A 12,317-nucleotide genomic window follows, 5' to 3' on the forward strand; every position below is an offset into this window, starting at 1 on the left:
TAAGAAGAATTTTATAGAAAATGACGATCTCTACAGCTTGTCCTGCTGCAGGGCTTCAGGGTCATGAATGTAAGGAGCTCTTCCTCTGATAACTGTACCTTCTTCCCAAAGGACCTGCACGACAGGTTTTAACTTAATTCTGATTATTATTATTTTTTTAATTCTGGAGAGTTCTGCCTCCCAAATGTTGGGGTTGCAGATATACTCTACCATGTCAAGCCTTTTTTAAAAAAGGAGTTCACTCTAAATAATGATAAAACTAGTGTGGTAAATAAGTCAGTAGCCTAGTTGCTCATTGAAATCAAGCATTCTGTACCATGCTCTGTTTTGATACCACTGGCAGCTACAAGTAAGTTTGTATGCACCATCTTGCCACACATTACCCTGCACTCACTGTAAGATGTTGTGATGGTTACAGTTATGCTAGACAACTGGCATGTTTTAGCTCCATTATAATCTTATAGCACCACTGTTGTATGTGCTGTCTCTTGTATGGTACATGACTATAGTGGTTTGACTAGATTCTATCCCAGTGCCCTGAATCGTTAGGTCTGATTTCACTGTGCTGTTGGTTGAAGGGGTAACCCTTTTAGCACCCCTGCTAGCTACTTGAGATTGGGGTTTTGTGTTAGCATTATCGGAGGAGCTCAGAAAACGTTTTTGGTGAATGAAATAATAAATACAAATAACTTCCCCTGACAGAGTTCTCTGTCTGCTTTGGTTCAGAAGAGATGGGCAAAAAAGTATGAGACTTCATCTGAAAAATAGCTAAAGCAAAAAAAAAGAGACTATTTAGAGTGTGGCTCAAAGAGGCAAAGCACCTTCCTAGCAAATGTGAGATCTTGAGTTCAAACCCTAGAACCAGTCAACCATCCAACCAGCCACATCTGTGCAGGTACACCTGTTCTGTGCTTCACAGTATTGCCATGCCAGTTACTGAAGACTGTGTTCCTTGCAGGGTGTTTGCATGACAGGGCAAGGTTAGGTAGAGGTAATTACCCCTAAAGTTTGTTTGTTTTTCATATTACATTTTCAGGGTGAGTAGCTGGCCTCATCCAGTTTGAAAGCTGCTCTGTGTGATGTTCAGATCCTCATTATAGACACTAGAGTGATTTGAGTGCCCATACTTTGTGAACTTTTGTGTGTGTGTGTGTGTGTGTGTGTGTGTGTGTGTGTGTGAAAATATCTTACAGAGAGGTTACAATTACATGAGCAAGGTAATGAGTACATTTCTTATCAAGCATTGTTGCCTCCTCCTTTGTTTCACCTTCACATCCCTTCCTATCACCTCCCCCCTGTTTTTTGATGTAATGTCTTGTACATCTCATTGTTGCAGTGGGTCCACCTGTATCCCTATTTAAACACTTTGTGAACTTTTGTGATTTTCTTTTAATGTTCCACTGAACTTTTGATTGTTGTGTTGGTCAGCACTTGGTCCTTGTGATAAAATTCTTAAGACAATCATCTTGGAAGAGAAAAGATTTATCTTGGCTCATGGTTGATTATACGGGCTTCTGTCTAGAATCAACTGACTCTGTTGTTTCTGAGCCTGTGGTGAGACAGAACATCATAGTGAGTGACTCACTGTTTACTGCTGCAAGGAAGCAGGAAGAGAGAGAGTGAGTGAGAGGGGGTGGTGAGGAGAAGTGTGCAATATATAGGCTCCAAGACATACCCTCAAGGACCTGTTCTTTTCAACTAGCTCCCACCTCCTGGATTTCCATCACCTCCCAATCTCCCACTAAGTTATGAACCCATCAGTGGCTTTATCAGAGCTGCATTTTGACTCGGTGCATTGGTAACTAAGCCTTCAACAGATCTCTTCCATAACAGTTATGTTGTAGTAGAATCACAGAAGTGGAGGGACTCCTACAAGTAATTGAATGCAGTGTTTTTTGAAATCTTTTTTTCCCTGTGAAGGAACAGTTGTAATAACACATGTAAATCAGAGAGAAAGTAACCTTTTGATTCAAGGAGGAATAGAAGTGAAGGGCCAAAGCCTCTATCACTTCTCTACTTCTGTTCACTCCAGCACTTGAGACACTCAGGGCTCTGGGAATTCAATTCAAACTGCAGCTCTGAAGTGATGTGTGGATTACAGAGTGTTACAACCTCATGGCACAAATTGGCTGGTTATTGCTTCTTGAGAGCAAAAATTTGAAATGAAACCACTGCAACTTCTGCAGCTGTCTGTATTGTGACTTGACAACAGACACTACCAGGCATCAGAAACATGTTGAATGTTTGTCCCAGCCAACATGCACTATAGATACTACAGGTAAGAGGAGACTTAGATGATGGGGTAGAACCATACAACTCGATGAGTGGCCTATGGCTGACACCATGCATGAAGATGCTTAAGAGGGTGTTGGTATTCATGAGTAGTAGCATCAACACCTCTAAAACTCAGCATCCTAGCTCTTGGTATTACCCTAGAAACTTGGAGGGTGGAGCCCAAGTACAACAATTCATACTCAATAATTCCTAAGTGATTCTGTTGCATTCAAAGCTTGAGAACCTCTGTATGTGTTAATCCACTGATTGTGCCAAGAGTTGATCTCAGATGCCTTATCTTACCTTCTTCCTACAGCATGCTCCATGCATAGCTACAGAAATGAAATATTTTTTTTCAGTTTTACATGAAATCTCAAGAAGTTTTAGCTTCAAAACAAATTTCCTGTCTTAGACTTCCAATTTTATCACTACCCCAAAGCCCCTTCTGTGTGGAAAATTCTGAAACAGCCATTGGGTGTGTATACACATATATTTTTTAAAATGTTATCTTAGTTGAAACCTTGATTATTTATCAAAATAAGTTATTTGTTGCTTGACCTATAAGAGTCTTATTTATCTGAATACTGCCAAAGGTACCTGGGAAATAAAGATCTTCTGCTTCATGTCTTCATAAAGGATCTGATAGATTTCTTAAGTGCAGAACCCCTGTAATTGCAAACATCTTATCTAGAGGACTTTGTTATCATTATAAGTCTGCTTCTTTTTCCTGGGCCTTTATGATTAACTAGGCTGAGATTCAACAGGTTGTAACCTGAGATCTCAAGAACTATCCCTGATAGGAGAAAAATAAGCTTTCAGGCCTTGTGTTCAATCCCCAGCACTACTATAAAAACATAAGCAAACAAAGCTCACATGCCAAAACAAAACAGAATACACACTACCCCCCTCCCCCCTCCCCCCCCCCACACAGTATAGATATACTTTTCTGGATAGAGTTACAGGTTTTCATTAGATTCTAGAAGTATTGCTTGTCCTCTCTCTCTCTCTTTTCAAGCTGGTTAACCATTGTTTTAGGATAGTTTAAACAAGTTTTCACAGGATTTGCAGCCATTAGATGGGAAGAGCTCTCAGTTCAGATATGTCAGTCCTGTAGTCTATTGAGTGAAATAGAGCAAGATTAGCTCTATAGTGGTACAGTCTTGTTATTCTGACTTTGGTGTTTGGAAGGATGAACCCTTGTTCTTGTCATAAACAATAATGCATTTAGACTGTGCTTCTTGTTTATGAAGTAATTTCAGATAGAATATCTACTGGAAATTTGATCTTATGTTCTGAGGATGCTCACATGGTAGAGCACGTGCCTAGCATGTGCAAAGCTCTGGGTTCAATCCCCAGTACCATGAAGAAAATTCTTTCTTAAGGGGCATAAAGAACAGGTGCATATTGTCCCTTTTGGGGGGTAATTATAGGGAGGTTGAGAGCAAAGAGGGAAATGGTGTGACTAGGCTCATTCATCACCTAATAGCTATGGACTCACCCAGTAGGCTTCTGCTCTAGTTGCTCATAAATGTGCTTGAGGTTAGGGGAATAGCTTAATGCTTGAATATAAGCTTAGCAAGTGCAAAGCCCTGAGCTGTATCCTTTTTTTTTTTTCTTTTGGGTCCAGTCATGGGGCCTGAACTCTGGGCCTGGGCGCTGTCCCTTAGCTCTTCAGCTCAAGGCTAGCGCTCTACCACTTGAGCCACAGCGCCACTTCCAGCTTTTTTTTTTTTTTTTTGCTTATGTGGTCCTGAGGAATTGAACCGAGGGCCTTGAGTATGCAAGGCAAGCGCTCTACCACTGAGCCACCTTCCCAGCCCTGAGCTATATCCTTGAGCACTAAAAAATTAAGGAAAAAAACCTAGATAGATTATTTCCTAGCACATGAAGTTACTATTATCTCTAAAGGAAGCAGATAATGTTAAAATGGTGGATTTCTTTTGTGCTCTTTTTTATTTCATTACTTTAAAAGAAATCAAGCTTTATAGATAAAGATAGTATTTCCTCACTTCTGGCTCTTCTTCCTTTGTCCTCCACACAGACCTTACAGAATGCTGTATCATGCTGTTTTTTTGTTTTTGTTTTAGCACGTGGGTCAGGATATGGCAAACCAGTGGCTGCTGGTTGTATCATCTCATTTTCATGAGCTTGTTCTTTGGGTTACAAAGACTACTGCCCTTGTACAGATCACAAAGTCTTAAAAACTGTGCATGAGAGTTTGCTGTGGAGCAGTAGCAAATGTAAGATAAATTGAGAAGCAAAGGGGAAAACTATGCTAAGAGCTTCTCACAGATGAATTCCCATCATAGAGCACAGGACTTTCTCCACTTGACAAATGAACTTCAGAATTGTGTTTTGCATTTTTAAATAACGTGCAGTAGAGTAATTCCTTTGTGCTCAAGCCAGAGGCCTCGGCCTCAGTTTATTCTACTTATGCTTCTTGCTTGATGGTGTAGGGAAGAAAGCTGAGTATGTAGTCATTGCATTTACTTTTATTTTGCAAACGTGTTGGGTCTGTGACTCCATCAGTAGAGAAGTGCTATGTGTTAAGGCATGCTGGCGTATAAAAAGTGTTTGTGAAAAGGCTTGGGGCCAGAGGATTTTCCAAAAGGAATATTGTGCTTATTAGAACATGACTTATAAAGATCGTTGTTTTGACTTGAATTGCTTTTTCACTCCAGCAAGGTCACTGAAAAGAACATCAAGATGTCAGTCATTTATTTTGATTCCCTGCCATCAAGTGAGTAGACAAGGTTGTAACTTTCTGTGAGGAATGTGCATATTAATGCTGTTCAGGCATTGTTTTTGGCAGGTGGGTATAAAATATCTGTATTGGCTTTAGGGTTTGTGCATTTGTGATGTGTGGAACAGCAAAGAGAATAAAGGAAGAAGGTTCCTGGCCTCCTCCTCACAGTCTGTCAGTGGAGCCCAGGGGATCATGGGAAAACTCTGTGTTCTTCTAATCAGTGTTATGCTTTTAGACTAGATAATTGATAGTTATATCTTTGCCCTTGCATCCTTGTACTCAAGTTTTCATTTTCCTTTCTTTGGCCTGGGGCCACATTGCGTTTTGGTTCCAAGATTTTAATTTGTGGGGCGCCGACAGTTGGTATGATGTTAACTAATTGCCTCAAATGTTGGCTGATGTGGACTTGACCTTTCAAAGTTGAAGCAAGATGCCAAAAATCACAGTTTTACCGAAATGCAGTTTTTTGTTGCTTCAGTCTCAGGGATTTAAAGCTCCATGTCTGGTGATCAGGAGTGTACATGGGCATTCTGTTCAGGGACTTCAGGGCCCCACAGTATCCCAGCTCCCCGTGATGGTATCTTGGGAACAGAATTCTTTAGTAACTCAAGGATTTAGAGGGACCCTGAAGCAAAGCAGGGCTCTGGATTCCCCTGAAGTTCCTATCAATTCTGGTTCTTTCCTGGAATCATTTTTAAAATTTAACTTTAGTCTATTCTACTGCTCCTACCATAAGAAAACAAAACCAAAACAGTGCTCTAAATCTTTGTTTTCTGAGGTTGGATCAATGTGATATAGAGTTGATTTGCATCTAAGTAAATAAAGTAATCCTTGTCTCACTATAGGCCAAGGCAGGAGGGGAATGAGGTTGGTTTGGGAAATTCAGTGAGACACTGCTGTATTATTACTATTATTATTTTTGCTTGTTAAAAGCAAGGTGTTTTTGCATGTTGGAGTGACTCTGTCAAGCCTATTTTTCCTGGAAGTATTGTATTATCATCATTGCATAATAAACTCCAAATATACTTGCTTACTAAAGCCTATCTCACAATGAACCCAGTTCATTTTTGTTGGAAAATGGAAAAAGCTCAAACCTAATAAGAGTGCACTTCCTGTCTTCTTTGCCTTGAAATTTCCGGACACACACACACAGGCACGTGTACACATATATACACCCTTTTCTCTGTCTTGTTCTCCTTTTTTCTCTTTCTCTCTTTACTAAAATCTCTTTCATATTTATAAATGATTACCTTAATGCCTTTTATTGTACTGGTAAATGAAAGATTATAAAGATCTCTAGAATTGTTCAGAATTAAGTAAAGGAGAATGGTATTGCTAAGAAGTATAAATTGCTTTCCTGTATTCATCTGTGTCTTATTCAGGTGAGCTTTCCTTCCGTGCTGATTTTTTTTTCTTTTTTTTTTTTATTGTAAAGCTACTATACAGAGGGTTACAGTTACATGAGTGAGGTTATGAGTACACTTCCTCTTGAACATTGTTACCCCCTCCATTGTTTTCCCCCTACCATCCCCTCCCTCCCTCCCTTCCCCGAGGTTCTTTTTTTTTTTTTTTTTTTTTTTGATTGTGATTAAATGATTACATAATTTCAAAGTCACAAGTTCATTCTAACTTCCCTGGAGCAAATTGTCTCCCACAGTCTGTAATATATAACAGTGTTCACATGTTATATACCATATTTGTGATCAGCAGCATGAGGATATTTAGTAGTGGTTCAACCAGATGAGCGGGAGTTCTTTGTTTCTTAAGTCCTGTTAGTTTTGTCATATCACCTAACCTTTTGGATTTAGCATCCACTTATCAGGGAGACCATGCACCGTTTGTCTCTTCGTTCTTGGCTTACCTCGCTCAACATGATTCCTTCTAGCTCCATCCATTTCCCTGCAAATGCCATTATTTTGTCATTTCTAATGGCTGCATAATATTCCATTGTGTATAGATACCACAATTTTTGGATCCATTCATCTGTGGTGGGGCATCTGGGTTGTTTCCATATCCTAGCTATTGCGAACAGTGCTGCAATAAACATGGAGGTGCACGTGTCCTTGTATATTGGTTCCTGTTGTTCAGGGTAGATGCCTAGAAGTGGTATGACTGGGTCGTAAGGGAGGTCAATCTTTAGCTTTCTAAGGACCCTCCAGACTGCTTTCCAAAGTGGTTGTATAAGTGTACATTCCCACCAGCAGTGTAATAGGGTTCCTCTTTCTCCACATCCCCTCCAGCATTTGTCGTTCGTGCTGATTTTTTTTAACTCTAAGACTCTAGCCTCCTTGTTAAAAAGTTGCTACTGCTTTCCAAACTCACTCCCTTCGTCACTGTAAGGCATTTCCATATTGGTACCACTGCCATTTTCCTACCTAATTTTATAAAGTATGTTACCTTTAAAATGTTACTTAAAAAATCCTTTAATGTCTCTTCCTTGGCCCATGAAATGTTAAAGTTGACTTCAGTTGACTTCACTTTAATAATCTTGTTTTATTAAAATCTTGCAACATTTTAGTCAAGTGCTAGAATTTAATTTTCATAGCTAAATTTAAAACCTTAGACCTGAGTTTTATTTCACTACTTTGTGTGCAGAGCTTAAAGGGCAAGCTGGTTATACATTATGGTTTTTATATAGAAAGTTCTTTTTTTTTTTTTTTGGGTCTGGTCGTGGGGCCTGAACTCTGGGCCTGGGCGCTGTCTCTTAGCTCTTCAGCTCAAGGCTAGTGCTCTACCACTTGAGCCACAGCGCCACTTCCGGCTTTTTTCTTTTTGCTTATGTGCTGCTGAGGAATCGAACCCAGGGCCTCAAGCATGCAAGGCAAGCGCTCTACCACTGAGCCACCTTCCCAGCCCTCCTCACCTTCTTGATAGCCAAGAAAATAAAGAGAACAATCAACAGAGCTGAGATTTGTCCAGTGTGCTGGAATTTGCTTCCCTGGCATGAAAGCTTGTTTGTGGCTTGCAAAGTAATGCTATATACCATTGTGAAGGACAGGTGTTTACTCTGCCTTGGACCAAGGTGAGAATTTGAGAAGCTCAAATCAGGCTCTGCATTGGAGGTGTTTTGGCACTTGACCAGTCCGTCAGTTTTGCTACCTATTATTGAAACCAACGAGTAAGTGATGGCGATGTAATTTCACAACTTACAATACAGCTCTAAAGCCTCCTTTTTTTTGGTTGATATATTTTAAGCAGCTGAAGATATTTTCCATAAATTTTACTGTCTTCCATTTACCTTTGAATGGAAGCCAATGAGAAGAAATATTTAGAAGGTTATAAGCAGTGATCAAGTAGACTGGTGGAAAGGGCCTTTTGTGGCTTTTCTCAAGTGTGTGCTGGGGGAAGGATTAGTGTAATTTGATAGTGAAATGTTGGAAAAGGGTATTATTTACTGTTTGGAAATAATGCAAATGGGCCATGCTTTTTAAATCCAAAGTTGAAAACAGTTATGCCTCACTGGCTCAATTTTTGCTCATTATTGCTTTACACTGATGGAGTTAAATACAACACACTGCTATACTGGATCAGCCCACAGTTCTAAAATAGAGTTCGAATAAATTACAGATTCTGTTCATTATCATATGTGAAGGTTTGTGAAATTTTGTTTTTAGACTCAACTTGGTTTGAGGACAGAACCTATCCAAGTGATAAAAGAGGAAAAGGGCATAAAGAATACCTACTTGTAACTTCCCTGTTCAAACAAAAAGCCATCTCAGAATTGAAAGAGCTAAGGGTTTTGTCAAAGTTAGGTCCTTGTTTTCTGTACTGGCTGGAATATGGCTTGTCCCCCCGGGGAGGATGTATGTCTGCCAAGGGCTGTAGACACACATTAATTGGTCATTCAACCACAGTATCTAATTTTATCTTTGAGACACCTATAGATGAAGGTCAGTGGTTCATGTTGCTTGCTGTGAAGATCATAGGGTGGTGAGAGCAGAGAGAGAACTTAATATGATGACCATAATTTCCATGTAATTCTTTGGAGGCCATTTATGGATCTTTTTGGCTCACCTTATATAGGGACCTATACAATTTTCCTCTTGACTTGGTCAGTGTTGTTATTGACTTATGCTTTAATATTTATAAGATCATCTGACCTGAAGTCACTTGTCATTTGTTTTAACAGTTAAGGGTAAGGAATTGAAAGTTGGATTGGAGTTCCAGTCTCAGCTCTGCCACTGTGGGATCTTAGCTCTTTACTCACTTTCAGCTTCTGTTTTGTTGTTTTTATAATGGTGGTCATTCATTCATTCATTCATTCAACAGATACTGAGTACTTTCTATGAGCCTGGCCTTTTGTTGGTACTGGGAAACAATCAACCAGCAAAACAGGCACACATCCTTCTTCTTTTGTAGCTTCCATTTGATTGGGGAAAATGGAAGAGAATAGAGGTAATGCCTGTATATTCCACCAGGTATATGCTGGATGGTGGGGGTGCTGCAACCAAAATAGAATGATGTCAGGAGTAGAGAGTGGCGAGACTGGAGTGAGTCTTCTTTTGTACATGGGGTAGGGCAGGAAAGGCTTCTGTGATGAGGTCATGTGTAAGCTGAGTCATACAAAGGGTAGGGGGACTTAAGGGAGTAGGGATCAGTGTATGACAGACATTTCACATTCTTCCAGTGTCTCTGGCAGTGGTAGAGAGTGCACAGCAGAGCAGGTGTTACAGGGTAGCCAGCTTCTAGGGCTGCTTAGAATACTTAAAATACATGCTAATTAAAAGTATAAATCCCCACAGCCAAGTGAGGTTTATTTCAGGAATGCAAGCATTCAGTAGTGTGAACTTATTTGATATTACTTATTTTATTAAATATTAATAGAAATATTTAAATATTCTATTAAATCGTAGAAAAAAGTGACCATTTGTATAGTAAAGGCATTTGATAAAATTCAATATATTATTGATATAAAGAATCCTTTGAAATATGACAGGAAAATGTTCTAGCAACTAAGTTATGGTCATCTCAACCCCAAAACAATCTCAGGTAAAAAAAAAAAAAGTTGGTACATTGCTATTAAAGTTAAACGAAAAGCGGGGGAGCCTGGGAAGTTGGCTCAGTGGTAGAGTGTTTGCCTGGCATGCATGAGGCCCTGGGTTTGATTCCTCAGCTCCACATAAGCAGAAAAAGTTGCAAGTGGCTCTGTGACTCAAGTGGTAGAGTGCTAGCCTAGAGCTGAAGAACAGCGCCCATGCCCAGAGTTCAAGCCCCTGGACTGACAAATAAAAGTTAAACAAAAAGGATATGCAGTATTTTCATTATTTATTAATGGTGTTCTGGAATCACAAGGCAATGCAACTAGACAAGAGAAAGAGAAAATTTTAAAAACATAGAAATTAGAAAAGATAAATGAATTTTTTTTCAAATATTGGGATACAGGATAAAATAAACAAGCGAATGAAGTGAGAAACTAATGATTACGATTAAGATAAATTTACAAATGTTCCTAGATGGCAGTGTGTCAATGTTCATATATACTAACAATAACAACACATTAGCAGTCTTAATTGAAGAAAAGACCATTGACAAAAAAGGATAAAATACTAAAGAACAAACTGAAGAAATATATGTACTGTATGTGATGTGAAGATATTTAGAAATTCTTCTGAGGATTACAAAAAGATAGGAGGAACTTAGAAGGACTATCAGATTCTTAGATATATACATGTCCATTATCCCTAAATGTGCATGTTTAGTGTAATAACTCTAGTTTAAAAAAGCAACAGGTAACCAAGCTAATTCTGGGTTCACTTAGGAAAAATAAATAAGCATCAATGACTAAGGCAGTTCTGAAAAGGAACTTTATATATGGAAGCTAGAATTGGTTCATATATTTATAAGTAAATATCTTCTCAGTTTGCAAGTTAATATAATGTATTAATTGAAATAAGAGAGATTTAGGGGAGAATACAAACTGTTATTCCTTGGAAAGGCAGAATCATAGTTCAAAAAAATAAATACTGGGAAACGGGTACTTGAAAAGGGTAATGTAGGGTGAAGGAGAGGAGGGTAGATGAATGAAGAGAAGTGGTGGAGAATTCAGTCACAAATTCAGTGTATAACCTACAAAGGTAAGAAAAGGGAGAAAAGGGAGGGATAAGTGAAGGCGATGAAAGGGGTGGAATTGATCAAGATGCACTGTATTCATGCTTTATAGAATGGCAACTCCTTTGTACAACTACATAAAGATAATAAACAATAGAAGAGCCTGGTAACTCTGATTACAGTCATATCATTATCATTCATGAAAACATTTTGCACAAGGCAGGGACAGAAAGTTGGGAAAAATCCATGGGACTTATTTTCAGAGCTCCTACAAATCCATAACAAAGAGTCCAACACTGCTGTAGATAAAGGGACAAAGTATGCAAGTAAGTAGTCTACTAGGGGACAATAACTATGGCTTTTAAACATGGAAAGATGCTTACCGACTCATTGTATGAGATAGTTCCTACACCTGCAACCTCCCTGAGATACCAGTCATCACAGTTAGAAGAGCAAAGAGTTAACAACTCTTGTTACCTTTTCTTGGTTGTTTTGTACCAATGCAAAATGACACAGTCTCCTTAGGTGGCAGTTTGACAAAATCTATAATATGAAAAATCCCATGTTTCTTCAGCTAGTAGTTTAAATTTATAAATTTATAAATTTATCCTAGAAAAATATGCATCCATATATTCTATGAAAGATCTTTTATATACATATTTATTGGAACTCCTTATAGTAGTGTTTACAATGGTAAAAGACTGGGAACAGCCTAAATGTTTTCCAGGATATTAGATAAAAACATGTGTCACAGCTGTACATTAGAAAGGATTCAGTCATTGAAGAGATAGATGAATATGTATCAGTGTGTAAACATTATCAGTATATGTCATTCATGAAAAATGTGAGATGCAAAGTAGTGTGTATGTTTATTCGTGGCCCAATGATTCATATAAAATGTTTCTTTAAGTGAACAGATACGTCTTTTGGAGAGGATAAGATATACCTAACCTTTACACACACACGCACACACACACACACACAATTTAGCATATGTCTTGCACTTAGCCCTCATTATATACTAGTGGTAGTTATTATTTTCATTGTAATCACAGGATTCCTTTGTCTGCTGAGTTGATTTTTAACAGTTGATGTGGAAGAGAAGCCTATTTGCCCTGTAAATACTGATTAATAATTGTCATACTTCAGTAATTTGTTAATAATGTAATATACATTGCCTGAAGTGTGTGTCTTGGTGGATCTCAGTACAAGTTCTGCACACCAATAATGTCAAGTAACACTGGAACAC

Source organism: Dipodomys spectabilis, unplaced genomic scaffold, assembly GCF_019054845.1.
Source record: "Dipodomys spectabilis isolate Male_0828 unplaced genomic scaffold, ASM1905484v1 ptg000178l, whole genome shotgun sequence".
Classification (NCBI taxonomy): Eukaryota; Metazoa; Chordata; class Mammalia; order Rodentia; family Heteromyidae; genus Dipodomys; species Dipodomys spectabilis.